General features: G+C 36.1%; 1 pseudogene; it reads right to left on the bottom strand.

Moving 5' to 3' along the window:
* Positions 1–10,151: 10,151 nt before the first annotated feature.
* Positions 10,152–10,996, bottom strand: LOC110194679 (ferritin heavy chain pseudogene; annotated as a pseudogene).
* Positions 10,997–18,699: the final 7,703 nt, after the last annotated feature.

Genomic DNA, 18,699 nt, shown 5'->3' with positions numbered 1-18,699 from the left:
GGTAAAAGGCAGTGCAGCCCAGTACAAACAACATTCAGGCAAGCCAGCAGGAGGCTGTTAGCCACAGCACAGATCAGCAACTGAGGCCACTCAGCACTGGTTTACCAGGCTAGTAGCACCACAGGTCAGCTATGAGCCCTCCAGCCTCAGTGCAGAAAGCAAACTGCCAGACCCAGAAATTTAGCACAATAGGCATGACTAGGCAAGGCCACCTCAGCACAGTGAGCAGGTTCTCAGCACCAGAGACCTCTGGCACAGAAAGCCAGCGATCAGGACCCTGATCTCCAGCAGTAGAAGCTTGGGACTCCCTGTGCCCAAGGAGAAGAGCTCAACTTTCAGTCATGAAATAAGCTAAAAATGAGCAGAGAGACAGAGACACACACACACACACACACACACACACAGAGAGAGAGAGAGAGAGAGAGAGAGAGAGAGAGAGAGAGAGAGAGAGAGAGAGAGAGAGAGAGGGAGAGAGAGAGCAGCCTGACTATAGAAAGCTACTATGGTGACAGGAAAAATCAAAACATTAACTCAGAAGAGTATAACAAAGCCAAAATGACTACATGTAAAAGGGGGATTAGGAATTGGTCTGAAGCTCAAAAAGCATTCTTGGAAGAGCTGAAACAGGATTTTAAAGTCAAATAAGAGAGGCAGAATGAAAATTGGGAAAAGCAATGGAGTTATGTTATAGGGACTCAACAATTTGGAAAAGAAAGGACAAAAATTGACTGAAGAAAACAATTCCTTAAAAAATAAAGCTGGTCAAATGGAAAAACAAATCCACTGAAGAAAACAATTCTTTAAAAAGTAGAATTGGCTAAATGGAAAAGGAGGTACAAAAGCTCACTTAAGAAAATGAGTCCTTAAAAAATAGAATAGGGCAAGTGGAAGCTGTTAACTCTACAACACATTAAGAATCAGTCAAACAAAATCAAAAGAATGAAAAAAAATAGAAGAAAATGTAAAATGCTTCAATGGAAAAACAAGTGACCTGGAAAATAGATTCAGAGGATATAATTTAAAAATTATTGGACTACCGGAAAATCATGATCAAAAAAAAGAGTCTAGACATCATCTTTCAAGAAATTATCAAGGAAATTTGCTCTGATATCCTAGAATCAGAGGTTAAAATCATCATTAAAAGAATCCACCAATCACCTCCTGAAAGAGATCCCAAAATTAAAACTCCAAGGAATATTGTAGACAAATTCCAGAATTATCAATTAAAGGAAAAAAGAATATTGTAAGCAATCAGAAAGAAACAATTCAGATATCGGTTTAGCAGCTTCTAAATTAAGGGATCAGACAACTTGGGATGATATTCCAGAAAGCAAAGGAGTTTGGATTGCAACCAAGAATCCACTACCCAGCAAAACTGAGCATAATCCTTCAGGAGAAAAGATGGATATTCAATGAAATAGGGGGCTGTCAAACTTTCCTCTAAAAAGGCCAAAGCTGAATAGAAAATTTGATCTTCAAATAAAAGACTCAAGAGAATCATAATAAGGAAAACAGGAAAAAAAACCCAATAACAACAGGTTATTCAATAAGGTTAAACTATTTCTATTCCTACATGGGAAGCTGATATTAGTGACTCCTAAGAACTATATCTGTATTAAGACAGTTAAAAGAAGTATACATAGAAAGAGGGTTTGGATATAAGTTGATTTTGATGTGATGATATAAAAACAATTACAGATTAGGAAGAAAAAGGGACTGTACTGGGATAAAAAGAAAGGAGGAGGCAGAATAGGGTAAATTATATCACATGAAGAGTCACAAAAGACCGATCACAGTAGAGAGAAAGAAAGTAGGGGATAAGCATTGTTTGAACTCAGTTCTCACTGGATTTGGCTCAAAGAGGGAAAAACATACACAGTCAATTATGTATAGAAATTTATCTTACCCTATAGGGAAGAGGGAGGGGAAAGGGGAAAGTAAAGGGAGGGGAGGGCTGATAGAATAGAGGGCAGATTGAGAGAGGTGGTGGTCAGAAGCAAAATGCTAGTGAGGAGGGAGAGGGTGAAAGGAAAGAGAAAAGTATACACAGTGGGAAAACAGGATGGAAGGGAATAGTAACCATAACTGTGAATAGGAATGTACTGAATTCTATCACTAACTGGAATCAGCAGAGTGGATTAAAAACTAGAATCCTATAATATATTGTTTACAAGCAACACATTTGAAGCAGAGAGATACACACTGAGTAAAGGTAAAAGGCAGAGAAGAATGTATTATGCTTCACTTGAAATAAAAAAAAAGTAGGAGGTAGCCATCCTGACCTCAGATAAAGCAAAATCAAAAATAAATCTAATTGGAAGGCATAAGGAAGGAAAGACCATTTTGCTAAAAGGTACCATAAACAATGAAGTAATATCAATACTAAATAAAAATGCACTAAGTGGTATAGAATGTAAATGTTTAGAGGAGAAGTTAAGTGAATTATAGGAAGGAATACACAACAAAATTATACTAGTGGGGGACCTCAACCTCCCCCTCTCTGAACTAGGTAAATCTAACCATAAAATAAACAAGAAAGAAATTAAGAAACTTAATAGAATTTTAGAAAAAGATAGATATAATAGACCTCTGGGGGAAAAATGAATGAGGATAGAAAGGAATATAACTTTTTTTTCCCTCAGTGGTACATGGCACCTAAATAAAATTGACCGTTTATTAGGGCATAGAAGTCTCATGATCAAATGCAGAAAGGCAGAAGTATTAAATGCATCCTTTTTGGATCACGATGCAACAAAAGCTGCATGTAGCAAAGGGCCATGGAAAATTAGACTAAAAATTAATTTGAAATTAAATAATTTAATCCTAAAGAATTAGTGGGTCAAATAACAAGCCATAGAAACAATGAATAACTTCGTCAAAGAGAAAAACAATGAGACAACATATCAAAATTTATGACATGCAGCCAGAGTAGTTCTTAGAAGAAATTTTACATTTCTAAATGCATACATAAACAATATAGAGATAAAGAAGACTAATGAATTGAACATGTGACTAAAAAAAGCTAGAAAAGGAACAAATTAAAAATCCCCAATTGAATGTCAATTTAGAAATTCTGAAAAACAAAGGAGAGATTAAGAAAATTTAAAGTAAGAAAACTATTGAACTAATACATAAAACTAAGAGCTGGTTTTATGGGGGGGGGGAAGAATAAAATGGACCAACCTTTGGGTAATTTAGTTAAAAAAATAAAGAAGAAAACCAAATTACCAGTAACAAAAATGAAAAGGATGAATTCACTACCAAAGAAGAGGAAATAATTGCAACAATTAGGAGCTATTTTGCCCAACTGTATGCCAATAAATCTGATAATCTATGTGACATGGATAAATATTTATAAAAAAATATATAAATTGCCCAGATTAACAGAAGAGGAAATAAAATAATTAAATAACCCCATTTTAGAAAAAAAAATTGAATAAGCCATCAATGAACTCTCTAATAAAAAATCTCCAGGGCCAGATGGATTTATAAATGAATTCTACCAAACATTTAAAGAACAATTGATTCTAATATTATATAAACTCTTTAGAATAATAGGTGGAGAAGGAGTCTTACCAAATTCTTTTTATGATATAAATGTGGTGATAATACCTAAAAAATAAGAGCCAAAACAAAAGAAAATTATTAAACAGATTTCCCTAACGAATATTGATGCAAACATTTTAATAAAATATTAGCAAAGAGATTACAATTATATCACAAGGATAATGCACTGTGATCAAGTCTGATTTATACCAGGAATGCAGGGCTGGTTCAATATTAGGAAAATTATCAGTATAATTGATCATATCAACAATAAAACTGACAGAAATCATATGATTATCTTAATAGATGCTGAAAAAGATTTTGACCACATACAGCATGCACTCCTATTAAATCACTAGGGAACATAGGAATAAATGGAGTTTTCCTTAAAATGATAAGTACTATCAATTTAAAACCATCAGCAAGCATTATATGTAATGGGGATATGCTAGAAACTTTCTCAATAAGATCAGGGATGAGACAAGGATGCCCATTATCACCACTGTTATTCAATATTTTATTAGAAACATTGCTTTAGAAATAATAGAAGAAAAAAGAAATTGAAAGAATTAGAATAGGCAATGAGGAAACAAAATTATCACTCTTTACATATGATAGGATGATATACTTAAAGAGTCCTAGAGAATGAACTAAAAAACTACTTGAAATAATTAACAATTTTGATAAAGTTGCAGGATACAAAATAAACCCACTTAAGTCATCGACATTTATATGTATTATCAAGAAATCCCAGCAGCATGAGATAGAAAGAGAAATTTCATTCAAAATAACTGTAGGTAATATAAAATATTTGGGAGTCTACATGCCAAGAGAAACCTAGGAACTATATGAACACAATTACAAAACACTTTTTACACAAATAAAGTCAGCTCTAAACAACTGCAAAAATATAAATTACTCATGGGTGGGTTCAGCTAATATAATAAAAAATTACAGTTCTACCTAAATTGATTTACTTATTTAGTGCCATACCAATCAAACTACCAAAATTATTTTTAGAGCTAGGAAAAATAATTACAAAATTCATCTGGAAGAACAAACGGTTAAGAATATCAATGGAATTAATGAAAAAAAAATGCAAGGAAGATTGCCTAACCATACTATATCTAAAATAATATTATAAAGCAACAATTATCAGATCTATTTGGTACTGGCTAAGAAATAGCATGGTAGATCAGTGGAATGGTTTAGGTGCAAAAGACACAGTAGTAAATGACAATAGTAATCTACTGTTTGATAAACCCTAAGACTACAGCTTTTGGTGTAAGAACTCACTAGTTGAGAAAAGCTGCTAGGTAAACTGGAAAATAGTATAACAGAAACTAGTCATAAGCCAACATCTCCACAACACATACCAAGACAAGGTCAAAATAGGTACATGATTTAGACATAAGCAAAATAAGAGGTCAAGAAATATTTTACCTGTCAGATCATTGTTGTTATCATTGTTGTTGTTGTTTCTTCATTCTTGAAGAGGACCATGACATCAGGGAGGTGATGTCATAGCATGCAAATACATTGGATTTAAGTGAGGGAGCACTGTGCAAAGTGACCAGCTTCACTTTCTCCTCTGCACTCAAGAGGTGCTATATAGATCAGGACAACTGGACATGGCCGCGGATGCAATGAGAGACCTTGGCCTTTTCAAGATAAGGTCTTTAACAGGTCTCAGTTTGACTGAGGTGGCATGTATTCAGTGATTAAGGCTAGGTAAGAAATGAGGCAGAGAATGGCCTCTTTACCTAGTCAATATATACATATATATCTGGGAGGGGAAGACCCTCAGAGTTTCATACCAAAACAGAAACAATTGCTATATACGTTTACTCTGAGCCAATCAGGGCTGAAACAATGACCAAGTATCTCTCAGAACTATGGAAAAGGGAAGAAATTATAACCAAAAAAGAGATAGAGAACACTGAGAAATGCAAAATGGGTAATTTTGAGTACAAGAAGTTAAAAAGTTTTTGCACAAACAAAACCAATGCAACTAAAATTAGAAGGAAAGCAGAAAGCTGGGAAATAATTTTTACAGCCTGTGTCTCTGATTCCTAATTTCTCAAATATGTAGAGAACTGAGTCAAATTTATAAGAATACAAGTCATCCCCCAATTGATAAGTGGTCAAATGATGAAGAAACCAAAGCTGTCAATAGTCACATAAAAAAAAAAGCTCTAAATCACTACTGATGAGAGAAATGCAAATTAAAAACACTATAAGGTACCACCTCATACCTATCAGATTGGCTAACATGACAGAAAAGGAAAATGATAAATGTTGGAGAAGCTACGGGAAAATTGGAACACTAATATTTTATTGGCAGAGTTATGAACTTATCCAACCATACTGGAGAATAATTTGAAACTATGCCCAAAAAACTATAAAACTCTAAATACCCTTTGACCCAGCAATACCACTTCTAGGTCTGTATCCTAAAAAGATCACAAAAATGTAGAAAGGACCTAAATGTGCAAAAATATTAATAGCAGCTCTTTTGTGGAGGCCAAGATTTGGAAATTTAGGGGATGGCCATCAGTTGGGGAATGGATGAACAAGTTGTGGTATGTGAATGTAATGGAATACTATTGTGCTATAAGAAATGATGGGCAGGCAAGACTTCAGAGAAACCTGGAAAGACTTATATGAATTGATACAAAGTGAAATGAGGAGAACCAAGAGAACATTTTATACAATAACAGCCACATTGTATGGTAACTAACTTTAATAGATTTGTTTCTTCTCAGCAATGCAAGGATCTAAGACAACTCCAAAAGACTCATGATGGCAAATGCTATCCACATCCAGAGAAAGAACTATGGAGTTGGAATGAAGATTGAAGCATACTATTTTCTCTCTTTTTTGTTGTTTTGGTTCTTTTTTGTGGTTCTTCCCATTACAGCATGACTCATGTTAAAGTATGTTTAATATGAATGTATATGTAGAGCCTATATTAGATTGCATGCTTTCTTGGGGAAAGGGTAGGGAGGGAGAGGGAGAAAATTTAAAGCTCAAAAGCTTATGGAAGTGAATGTTGAACACTAAAAATAAATTAATTAATTTTTAAAAAACCACTTAGCATGGTCTCTGGTACATACTAAGCACTATGCAAATCCTTGTTCATTGCCCCCTTCCCTTGGAAGGACAAAGGAAAATCAAAAGAAAACAATATTTCAAAATGACTCTGTGCTGAAATTTTCCTTGTATTTAAACAATGCCTCTACATAGAATTGTAACATCATCTTTCCTCCCAATCAACCAATCAATCAATGAACGCAAATTTATCAAGTGATTGATTGAATAAATGAAGCATTTATTAAGTGGTTAATTCACTGTGCCAAGCATTGGAAATAAATATCAAAAAGGAAGACAAAAAAAAAAAGAAATGGTGATACCCTCTATTTTGCCATATTGCATAAATGTCCAGCTTCCATGTTTATGAACTCCAAAATTTCTTCTGACAATGATTTTTTATCATTCCATCCTTTTTAGTCTTATAACCCCTAATCCTCTTCATCATCTATGTGACATCTGTTCCCTCTTCTCAGTCCTTTGCATCACACATTCTTCACAATCCATTGGCAAATCTCCTCGTTCCTATCTTCCAAAGATTCCAAATAAATGTCCCATTCTCTTCACTTACAAAGCTACCATCTCAATTCAAGATATCACCTGGACTATTGAAATTGTCTTTTAACTTTTCTCTCTAGTTCATGCTCTTCCACACTCTAATACATCCACGATTTGGCTGCCAAAGGTTTTTTGTTTTTGTTTTTGTTTTCCTAAAGCATACCTAAAAATGACTGTCTCACCCTTTTCCTGTTCAATACATTCCAGTGGCTTACTTTTACGTATGGGATCAAATACAACATCTTTTGCTGTTCAAAGCTTCTCACAGCCTTCCTTCCTCCTGTGTCTTCCTACATATTACTCACCTTTCCCTCACCCCCACCCCACCAGCCCACCACCACCACCACATACTCTACCATCCAGCCACACTGGCCCATTTACAATGCAGTATGCTTCACCCCTATCTACTGTCTTCTTGCTTTGTCACTATCCCCCTTTCCTGGAATGATCTCCCTCCTTATTTTCATCTAGCTCCTAGGGCCTTTTCTTCTGAAATTACCTCCTATCTATTTTACACATATCTGGTAAATAGTTATTTACATGTTGCCTCTTCCATTAAAATGTGAACTTCTTGAGAGAAATCACTGTTTTGACTTTCTTTGTACCTCCAGAATATGATTAAATGCTAACTGATTGACTGTTCGACAGATCCACGTTATTATCAAATCTTATATCTGAATCTGTTTCAGTGGGATTAAATCACTTATTTTCAGTAAAAATCCACTTGGATTTAAAGGAAAAAAGACATAACACATGTTTATAGGGGATTCATGAAGTTATAATTGAGAATATGAGAAAACTGATACAGAGAAAATGCATGCAGTTATTTGTGATATAGTCAATCAAGTTTCTTTGTTCCTAATCCAGAACATGCCACAGAATATATAAAGTCAATTTCCCCAGAACTAGGAAGCTCTGTCATGCCTACAAAAAGTCCTTACTGGGTCATGAACAGGTTGAATTTGTGTTGTTTTATACTTGGGAGGATGAAACAATTGGGAGACTTTACAGAAAACACCTATCCAGTGTAATCAAGCTCCAGGGACCTTTGTATACCCCAGTCACAGGTAAATAAGTTAAGGATAACTATAATGACTTAGTAAAATTTCTTCAATCTATTTCTTTCTCTTTTTTTTTCAACCAAAGACAAGGCTTATTAGAGCATCCATCATATTGGGCAGAATCTTAAGGAGTCTGAACATTGGTGAGCTATTGGCTAGATTCTAAGAATCTGAGCCCAATGTATTTCCTTCTATTTGACCCCTTCCTCCTAGATTTGGGTTGTAATCAAAGCATACTACCTTAGTCTCTGTATAAAAATCTTGTCAAGTTATATTTTAGTATGTTTTACTCTGGAAGACCTTCTCCAAAGTCCTACTCATAAGATCATAGATCTAGAGATCTAAAGAACCTTAGAAGAAATATTGTCCAGTAACTTCATTTTACAAATGAGAAAACTGAGAGCCAGGAGTAGTATGCAATTTGTTCAAAATCACAAAGCTAGTAAGCACATCAAGTGTAATTTGAACCTAGGTCTTCTCACTATAGAATTTGCGATCTTTCCTCTGTAGCGTACTACATGATATCCTTTTATGATGTGGAGGTGGCTGGGTTTTCTGAGGCTATATTAGTGCTCTGCAATTTCTAAAAGTTCTGACAATTTATAAAAAGCCAATAAAAAGTTTTGAATATCATCCATTCATTAACTGTACCTATCATATAAGGACTAAGTGCAGAGAGGTTCATAACCCCAAGGCTTAGCCACTAGGTGATGGTTTTTGTTCAGCCTCAAAAACTCGTGAAACTGGATACTAAGGGATAAAGGAGAGTGAAATCTATACTAATGGTGACAATGAATTCTGGAATCAAGACAACATTTTTACTTCATGGATTTCATCACCTGTGAACTTTCATAGACTCAAGTTCAAATCATGGAGAATTTTGATGGCAATTTAACTGTCTTGTCTCACTTGAAATTCTAGCTCATTAAGATAATTTCCAGTCCTATCTGAATCAAAGGGTTAGCTAGCCTTTTTTGCTTTTTGTTTTAAGTTGTCTGAGGAATTTCTGAAGTTAATTCAGGTGGAGGCATTATGCTTCTCTCCCTGATCACAGAACCATGCAAGGAACAGCTTTACAATAATTTCCTTTTTCTTTCTTTCTTTCCTTTTTTTTTAATTGGACATGTAATTTAATTAGTAGTGAGTTCTTGGTGAGGAATTCCCTCTACTGATGCTGATTGGCACATGCTCTGCAATTTAGAGTCTTAGAGACTTACCTGAAATATTAAAATATTTATTTGGGACAGAAATAAATTGTAATACAATGAAAACAGAATCAGCACATGTTGTTAGTGTCTAGTGACAGTAGATATATGCTACATTTTTCAGTTTTATGAATAAGGAGTGGAGAACTTTTTTTTCCCCATGAAAGGACATTGATCCACAGAAAAGATTAACTGAGGGTCATACACAAGAACTACTTTCCTTCCATTTTAAAAGAGAGATATCAATGTTTTGCCACTTAATTTTAAATCAATGACCCTATTTTTAAAATGTAATAGATGTATCTTAGTGATTTACTAGATAAAGGACCAGCCTTAAGAGTCAGAAAGAAGTGGGTTCAAGTGATGCTTCTGACATATACTTGTCTATCTGCAGTGAAGTAACTTAAGGGCCTCAGGTGCCTCTCCAAGACCATACTTTGCAAAAAGGCTGCTGATTCACATCAGTGGAGTGATTTTTTATTTTATATTTAATTCGTTTATTTATTTTTATATGCATTTATAATGTCACACCAAATTTCATTGCCCCCAACTAAAGAAAAAGAAAAGGAAATTCTTCTTTTTTCCAGCAGTACTTAGTCACTTCATTGGGATGTAAACGGTGGTAGTTTTTTCGTACAGATTATGAAAAGGTCAGATAACCAAAATATGTATGCACTGAAAGACAGTAGGAGTCAACCCCACAGTTCCCAAGTGTGGCGGAAGCCAGGTGTGGCTTAGCTGTCCTTGTCACTGTCTCCAAGGGTGTGCTTGTCAAAAAGATATTCTGCCATGCCAGAATCAGGGCCCCGCATTTTGCACAGGTTGGTTACCTGATCACCCAGTTGTTTGATGGACTTTACCTGTTCGTCCAGGTAGTGGGTTTCGATGAAATCACGTAAATGGGGATCGTTCTTGACAGTTGCCAGCTTGTGCAATTCCAGTAAAGACTGATTGACATTTTTTTTTTCCAAGTGAAGAACACACGCCATTGTGTTCAGCCCGCTCTCTCAGTCATCTCGGTCTGGTTTCTTGATGTCTTGCAGGAAGATCCGACCGCCTCGCTGGTTTTGCAGTTTCATGCTCCCTCTCCTCGTGGGATTGGTGTAGGAAATATCTGGCAAAGTTCTTCAATGCCACATCATCTCGGTCGAAGTAGTAAGACATGGACAGGTAAACGTAGGAGGCGTAGAGCTCCAGGTTGATCTGACGGTTGATGGGGGCCTCCGAGTCCTGGTGGTAGTTCTGTCGCACCTGAGAGGGGGACGAGGTCGTCATGGCGGCGGAGATGGCGGAGGCGGTGAAGAAGAGGAGGAGGAGGAGGAAGCGGGAGGAGGAGACGGGAGGAGGCGGCTGCGCAGCGACTGAGGCTGAGGCGGCAGCGGCGATGGCCAGGGGCGGCTGAGGCGGGCGGCTGCTACTCGAACGGGAGGACGGAAGAAGTGTTGGTTAGTGGAGGTGAAGGTGAACAGGTGGCTAAGGGCGGCTCCGGCCGGGAATCGAGCAGCACGTTCAGTTGAACAGCACTGTTGAAGCAGGAAACCGCAGCGACTCCCCTTTCCTGCGCTTCTGGACGAAAAGGAAATTCTTATAACAAATATAATCCAATAAAACAAATTTCTATGTTGACTGTGTCCTAAATATAGTTTGCACTCTGTATATTGAGTCTATAACTTCTCTGTCAATAGGTGGGTAGTATGTTTCATCTTAATTCTACTGGAACTTTAAGTGATATTTACATTGATCAGAGTTCTAAAGTCTTTCAAAGTTGTTTTCTCTTTACATTTGTTGTTATTGTATAAATTGGTTGTCTTGTTCTTCCCATTTCATTCTGCATCAGTTCATAGAATTTTTTCCCAGTTTCTTCTGAACCTATTAATTTTGTCATTTCTTAAGCTTCATTAATGTCGGTGGAAGAAGTTTTCACACAGATAGTTCCCTAACCCAAGCAAAATCGTAGATTTGAGCATAAAAAATAACAAAACAAATATATTCGAATTTTACCATATGGACAGCTAAAAGTATAGAAGCCTGAAGAAGGCTGGCACCAGGGAACAGAGGAAGAGAGAAATATGTATAGAAAAAGGGATATGGAGGAACAAAGATGGAAAAGTAGAAAGATTCACACTGCTATTACTTTGTTCCAGGAATAAGAAGGAATTGAGTATTATCACTTATTCTCACTGACTTTGAAATGCTCTTTATATACTTAGTTTTGAGCTTTCCCCTCCCCTCCATCCTTACATCTTCAGAGATTCTCTTCTGACAGGTAGTGAAAAATCCAGAAAGAGAGGTATTAACTCCTATCTTTTAGGGGTAGTGACCAGAGCAATACTAGGGATCACATGAAATAAAATCAAGGACTTAGATATGGCTTTGGACAAGAAATTCCTCATCTATGGTATAGGAGAAACAGGATAACTTAGACCATGCTTTAAATTCCATCCTCTTGTATCTTTGAACAAAGACATTGCCAGTCATATAAGTCATATACTCATCATTAGGATTCACAAAGGTGGCCAGTAGTCCAAGGCTACATTTACTTGTAGGACACAGCACAGTCATTTCAACCTGCTTCACAATGAAGTGGAGAAAGAAAGAGATCAGATATAGTATATCTTAAATGTTTTCAGTCAGGCCTCCAGATTTTAATTATACCCCTCAGAGGAAATAAAGAAAAGTTCTTAGCTGATGACTAATTCCTATTTTCTTTAAAAAGGAAAATACATTATCATTTCAAATTAGCTCCCATGGAGAATTATTTTCTTATTTAACTAAACAACATTTTGATACATGCAACTCAAAGCCACATGGTATACTATATTTATATTTATTAAACATTTCCCAGATCTCGAGAAGGCAAACATTTTCCGGTAACATAGTATTATTGAACCAAAGTATGGCCTGCTCTTGAAATATCTGCTTAAAACATACATATGCTCACATTTATTTAGGGCTTTAAAGTTTGAAGGCAGATTCCCATACATCATCTCATTTGATTATCACAATGATTCTACGAGATAAGGATCATTATTATCCCCATTTTATAGATGAGGAAACTGAGGCTGAGAGAGATGAAACAATTTAAGAGGTACATAGCTATGAACATATGAGGCAGTATTAAATTGCTATCTTCCTAATTCCTAATCCAGCTTTGTATCTGCTGTACCATTTCTATCTGCTTATAAGGTAAAGATCATTGCAACTTAAAAATGGAAGAGAACTAAGTATTTAATTAACAGCCTGATTTTTTAAACAAAAATGGAGCCTTAGAGAAGTCATATGACTAATCTAAGATCACCCAGATAATAATTTATATAGCCTAGATTCAAACCTAATTCCCTCAGACTTCTAATCTAACAATCTTTTTTCCCCTATATCAGCTGCCAAATTTATAATCAGTGAGTTAACTGGTTTGAATATTCTTAATGCTTAATACATACTAGGTTAAAGCCACCTTTTTTTAAGCTTACGAGTGATGGTCACTACCTTTGTTTGTTGTATTGGGAAGCAGGTTATAAGTAAGAGATATACTCAACAAAAGTTGAAACTGCAAGAGAGTTCAAATATAATTTAGTTTAATTCCCTTATTTTATAGAAAATTTCTTAGTTGTTCACAAACAAATAAAATTTCTATGAACTCATTAACTGCTCTAGGGCATGTGGGGTCACTGTCCTATGTGGAGCTATAGCCACAAACCCTCTTCTGCTGCTTTCCCAAATTAGCTATTTATGAAGTAGACCAGAGACATACTAGGCAACAATGTAAAAATTTTATAATGTCTTCTATCCCAGAATACCTACAGCCAGAGTAGACATTCTGCATGTTCATGCTGATGCTAATTGGTAAAGCACTGGATAAAATGCTGGACCTGAAGTCAGAAAGACTTGAGGTCAAATTTAATCTTAAACACTGTGTGTTTACTATTAACTATGTGACTCCGGACAAGTCACTTAACTTCTGCCTGTCTCAGTTACCTCATCTATAAAATGGGGTAAGATTCCCAGGGCTTTTATGAGGATAAAGTAAGATTATATTTGTAAAGCATTTTGCAAACTTTGAAGTGCTATATTAATGCTAGCTATTAATATTAATGTACAGAACTCTCTCTTCTTGAGTCAAAGGAGGGAAAGGGGAATTGGAGGTTATACTCAATGTTATCTGGTGTCAGTGTGTTTCCATTCACTGAATGATAGAGCTGTCAATCAACACAAGGTAAAGTGGCAGAGCATAGCAGCCAATCAAAACTGTCCTGGCTGTCCTAAAGATAACTGACCGCTTAGTCATTCTATGATATGTATAAAAAGGGAGGGCCACCATGTTCTCTCTTACAAAGTCTTGTACTCTACAACTGTTTCTGGGGCCTCATTACTATAAAGCTCATACAGAAGTTTCCTATAACTATGATTGTAGAAATATCATTATTCATCAATTAATCAATCAATTAGTACTAGCTTGAACACCTCTCTGGATAAAACACTTTGCTAGGTGCTGTCAGTTGCTTTGGAATACTAGAAATTCCTGGGGTTTAAATCAGAATCCTATTCAAAACCATCCTAGTTATACACAAGGGCAGGTCAGGGTACAAAGAAAGTCCAACTGAAAATTAGAATCAGTATCTGATAATTAAGAAAATGCTATGAAATACAATATGTTAATTCCAAATCAGAAAATGGATTCAAGGGATTCTTCCAACTGAATTCAGGTGAGACACAATGTGCCTACATTGGAGATTTGATTGAATTTACTTACCAGATAATGTGGAGGTCTTTAGGATATCTTTATCTGTGATCACACATCCTCACCCCACTGCCCCACCAGATGAATTTTTGTACTTATACATGTAGGAGGTATGAAATGGCACTGTAGAAGATACACAGAATTATGGATTAGGTAAACAAATCTGGACTCAAATGCCAGTTGTGTGACTCTGAGTAAGTCATTTAACTCTATTTGCCTCAGTCTCCTCATCTGTAAAATGAGCTGGAGAAGGAAATGGCAAACCATTCATCTCTGCCAAGAAAACCCCAAAATTCAGACATGACTGAAAACAACTCTACAACAATAACAACAGCAAAGTTTAACAAGAAATTTCTGGAGTTCCACCAGGCTAGAAGGACCAGGAGTACCATATATCCAAGCTAACAGATCAGTTTTGGGGAAGTCAGTTAAGGCAGGAAGAATCAAACACTTTCCTTAGGTGTAGATTGTCTGGGTCCAGAGTTTATAAGGGCAGTCAATTAGCAAGAATAGTACTAGTGAGCAGGGGACATCAAAGATGAGATCTGATCTTGAGGTAAAAGCTGTTTGTTTTCTTCCTTCATGCTCCCTACTATGTGTAGGTCATTAAGGCCTCGTAGGTTTGTCTTTAGAGCAAGAGAAACATGCATAAGCAGATATAGTTTGCTTTTGATTTAAGATAAGTATAAAGGGTGAAACATTCTGGGAGATTCTTATATCTAGTAATACCAAAGATAGGGAATAGAGTCCATTTCTCAAAATTTCCAGTTCATACTCCTTTAAAACTTCTGTGAGGAAATAGATATTATTGTTCACTAAAAAGTAATAACGCTAAAATACATAGTGGTAGTATTCTTATTTTTATTCATAATTCTATGATATGGATCAGCCACTGAAACCAAGAGTGATTTGGGTTAGGGTGATCTCTTTTTCCTTCTCCTTCCAATCCCAAGGGCATCCCTAAGTATAAACATATTTGGTGGAAATCTGTTCAGAAAAAGATAAAAAAGTGACTAAAAAGGACATGAAAACCCACAGGGAGCACTTTTATCCTCAGTGGTCCCTGAATCAATGTCAGTGTTCTATTTTCTTTTACAAATAAAAGCAAAAACAAGAAAAAGATGCACCAATTCAATTAGACTTTATTCGTGGGCTCAGACAGGTTTGCAGATATGGGTAACAATAAATCTCAAATGTATCTTCTGTCTCCAGCAACCTTAATAGACATAACCCAGATTTTTGTGCCAGATTGAATATTGGAAGATTTATGAAATCTTAACTGCATAAAATAGGACATTATTTCCCTCCAAAAGTTGACATGTTCCACGACACATTTTTGAGTATGGGTATTTCCATTTTTACATATGTAGGGTATATGTAAATAGTATAAATCCAGGAGGAAATGCTGTGGGTTGGAACTGCATGAGGAGTAATAACATGGACATATTGCTATTTGCTATGGGGACCTAACTGACTAGTCTTTGGAACAAAGAAATATTATATTATTGTATAATTATTGTAAGGAATATTATAGTCACTAATAGGAATCCTAGAAACCAGCAGGAATTCAGTAGGGTGGAAGAATGCAACTCAAAGGATAATTCACCCTACTTAGGAGCAGTTGAAACTCATTTCCATAGATCCTGGTTCCAGCCTCTGTAGCATAAGTAACAACCCCAATACTTGTGAGAGGGTGGCAAGTCAGGCTGTATTATAACGGGGGCAGTGGGGATATGCAGGTAGAATCCAGAAGAGAGGACTCTCAGGAGTGGTGCTGTTCCAGGAGGGAAGCACATCCCACCCATACCAATGACTTGAAGTTGGTCAATGAATCCTGACTTAATTCCACACTGAGCTCAAGTACTGCCTTCTTCATGAAGACTTTTCTGATTCCCTTAGCTACTAGAGTCAATCATCTTGACTTCATCATTGTATAATCATTCTACATCTGCTCATGTGTGTAAATGCTTTCGTCTTCATGAGAATTTAAATGCATTGAAGGCTATAGAGACTGATTCGCCCCTTTTTTCCTTTGTTTTCCCCACTATCTTATAACGGCTCACAAATAATAAGTGTTTATTAAGTGCTAGTGGAGTTATTTGTATGGGTGAACACTGAATTGAGTTGATGAGCTTAATGATCGGTAAAGGAAGCACAAGAAAGCACAATTTGACCCAACTCCTTTTTCATTCTTCAAATTCTCCAGTCCCTCAGTAGCACTTCCAAAGTGACACAAAAGAAAAGAGAAAAGGGGAGAATAAAGAAGAAATAAAATGAAAAGAGAAAGAATAAAATGAAAAAAAGAGAAGAGAAAGGAACACAAAAAGAAAAGAATTAAGAAAAGTTGCAGCATAATTTGTGTTGTGAGGAAAAGCAAATGAAGTAAGCTATGGGAATCATGGATCCTATTGGAAGTAAGACCTGGCAGCAAAATGCATTTTAGCAAGTTAGGATCATGCAAAGTACTCACAGGTGTCCCGTGCATATTCGTGCCAATACTAACCACAGATTTAAAAGTGGGGCAAGGGCAGCAGTGTCCCTACTGTAATGTTGATAGTGCAAAACTGGACTGCAACATTGTGCTTATCTCCACTTTAGGGAGCTTCAGGATGGAAAGTTGGCCAGACCCCAACTCTATTCATTTGAAACTTCTTGGCATCTTCCCCCTGTCCTTAATTCCACCACAAAACTAAGAGTGAAAACACGTTAAGTGGCCGTGTACCAGGTGATTTACAACATACTTTTTTATAAGTTTATGTTTTCTGGTTGGTAGTCTCCTGTGCACAGAATAGGGAATATGACTTCCATTCAATAAATTTTGCTAAAATCATCATCATCATCATCACTTGCATTCATATAGCATTGTAAGTTTTGCAGAACATTTTCATGTTAACAACATATGAGACACATAATGCAGGTATTATTATCCCCCATGTTACAAAGAAATTGAGGATATGAGAAGATAAGTAACTTGTTTATGATTGTACAAGGAGAAATTAACTTGATCTTTGGCAACCGGTTTACTTTTTTGTTCCTTAGTTTCCTCATCTGAAAAATGCAAATAGTAATAATATGTTATGTTGCATTATCATCACAAGAATTTTAGTGGGATAATGTATGAGATAGCCTTTGAAATGCCTAAAATATCCTAGAGGTACATATCATTATTCCCTTTCTTTAGGTGCTTTGAGATTCATTCTAGTCCTATTGATCTTGTCAACAGAGCATGAACATGAGAATTTTGCTCCACAGGAGCTTACTTGTTTTCTTTGTTTTCTGGTGCTTTATTAACTTGCTTTTGAGTATTTCAGCTTAAAAGTTAAACTAAGAACTATATCTCTTTCCTTCTCAGGAAAGGAAGAGAAACATGTTGTATTAAAATATTTAAATGTCCATTAACTTGATAAATAATAATAACATTAATATTTAATGTCATGTTAATGTGGATTTTTCCAGTCAAAATAGCAATTTACAATTTAAGATCTGAATCCTTTTGCTTTTAATATGTTCTCTTCTGACTTTCATTACCTTGGAAGTTACTTGTATGGAATGTTTCATTTTGTTAGTATAATATGGTTTCTCTGGCCCCACTCCCTTAGGGCCATCTTCGTTACACTTGCCCCCTTTCCTCCCAGGTTCTCCAGCAATGAAAAGGAAGGGGAGAGTCTTTTCTCTTCCATAAACTTAAGCCCCTACCAATTGTGTTCACCCAATTTTAGGGCCTTGTGACTAGTTCGCCAGTTCCATTTAAATATACCATCAGATGAACTTTTACAAAGAGACATTTACTTCAAAAAGATAGGAAGATCAAATATACAAACATTTCCTGCAATATATCAGGGACATAATTCCTTTATTATTTGCTAAAGGGGGAAGAGGGGTTAGGTAGAATTTAGATCACTATATATTGACTATTTAATTCCTATTTAGTATTAGTCTTCATAATTTCGAGGCCAAAGTTCCACTGGGCTTATATCTCTAGACTCTTACTCCTCAGGACTTGCCTGTGGGTCTGGTAACATCCAAAACCTTGTGTTCCCAACTCAGAGAGTCTACTCCCATAATCTTGGAAAGACAATAACAAAGGGAAGGACCAAAATTCTGAGCCTACTTCTCAGGGCCACATGGCCTAAACATGAGGAAAATTCAACAGTTGGGCCTCAGGCCCCCCCTCCATTACCTAATGGTGTTGGTGAAGGAGTCCTTTACCCTCAGATTTGAAGGCAGGAAAAGACACTTTAGTTGCTAAGCAAAGCTTTTTAAAGACTCAGGCATTTTCAGCTAGTCAGTCAACAGTAAAAGTCAATATAGAATGTCCACGCATATGGCAATCATTCTATTTTCCAGAAGCAGATCCCCCAGAATCTTCTATATGTATATTACTATCTAATGGTGATATGACCATTCCCCAAATCCTATGACACTAGCCAGAGATAGAAGAGTATAAGCATTTGGGGGCTGAACTTCATTTAAGGAAGAATCAAACTCAAATCCTACTTCA

Source organism: Phascolarctos cinereus, unplaced genomic scaffold (genome assembly GCF_003287225.1).
Source record: "Phascolarctos cinereus isolate Bilbo 61053 unplaced genomic scaffold, phaCin_HiC Scaffold_726;HRSCAF=1367, whole genome shotgun sequence".
NCBI lineage: Eukaryota > Metazoa > Chordata > Mammalia > Diprotodontia > Phascolarctidae > Phascolarctos > Phascolarctos cinereus.
Note: the sequence above shows the minus strand (reverse complement) of the source record. Positions and strands in the feature narration are given on the sequence as shown.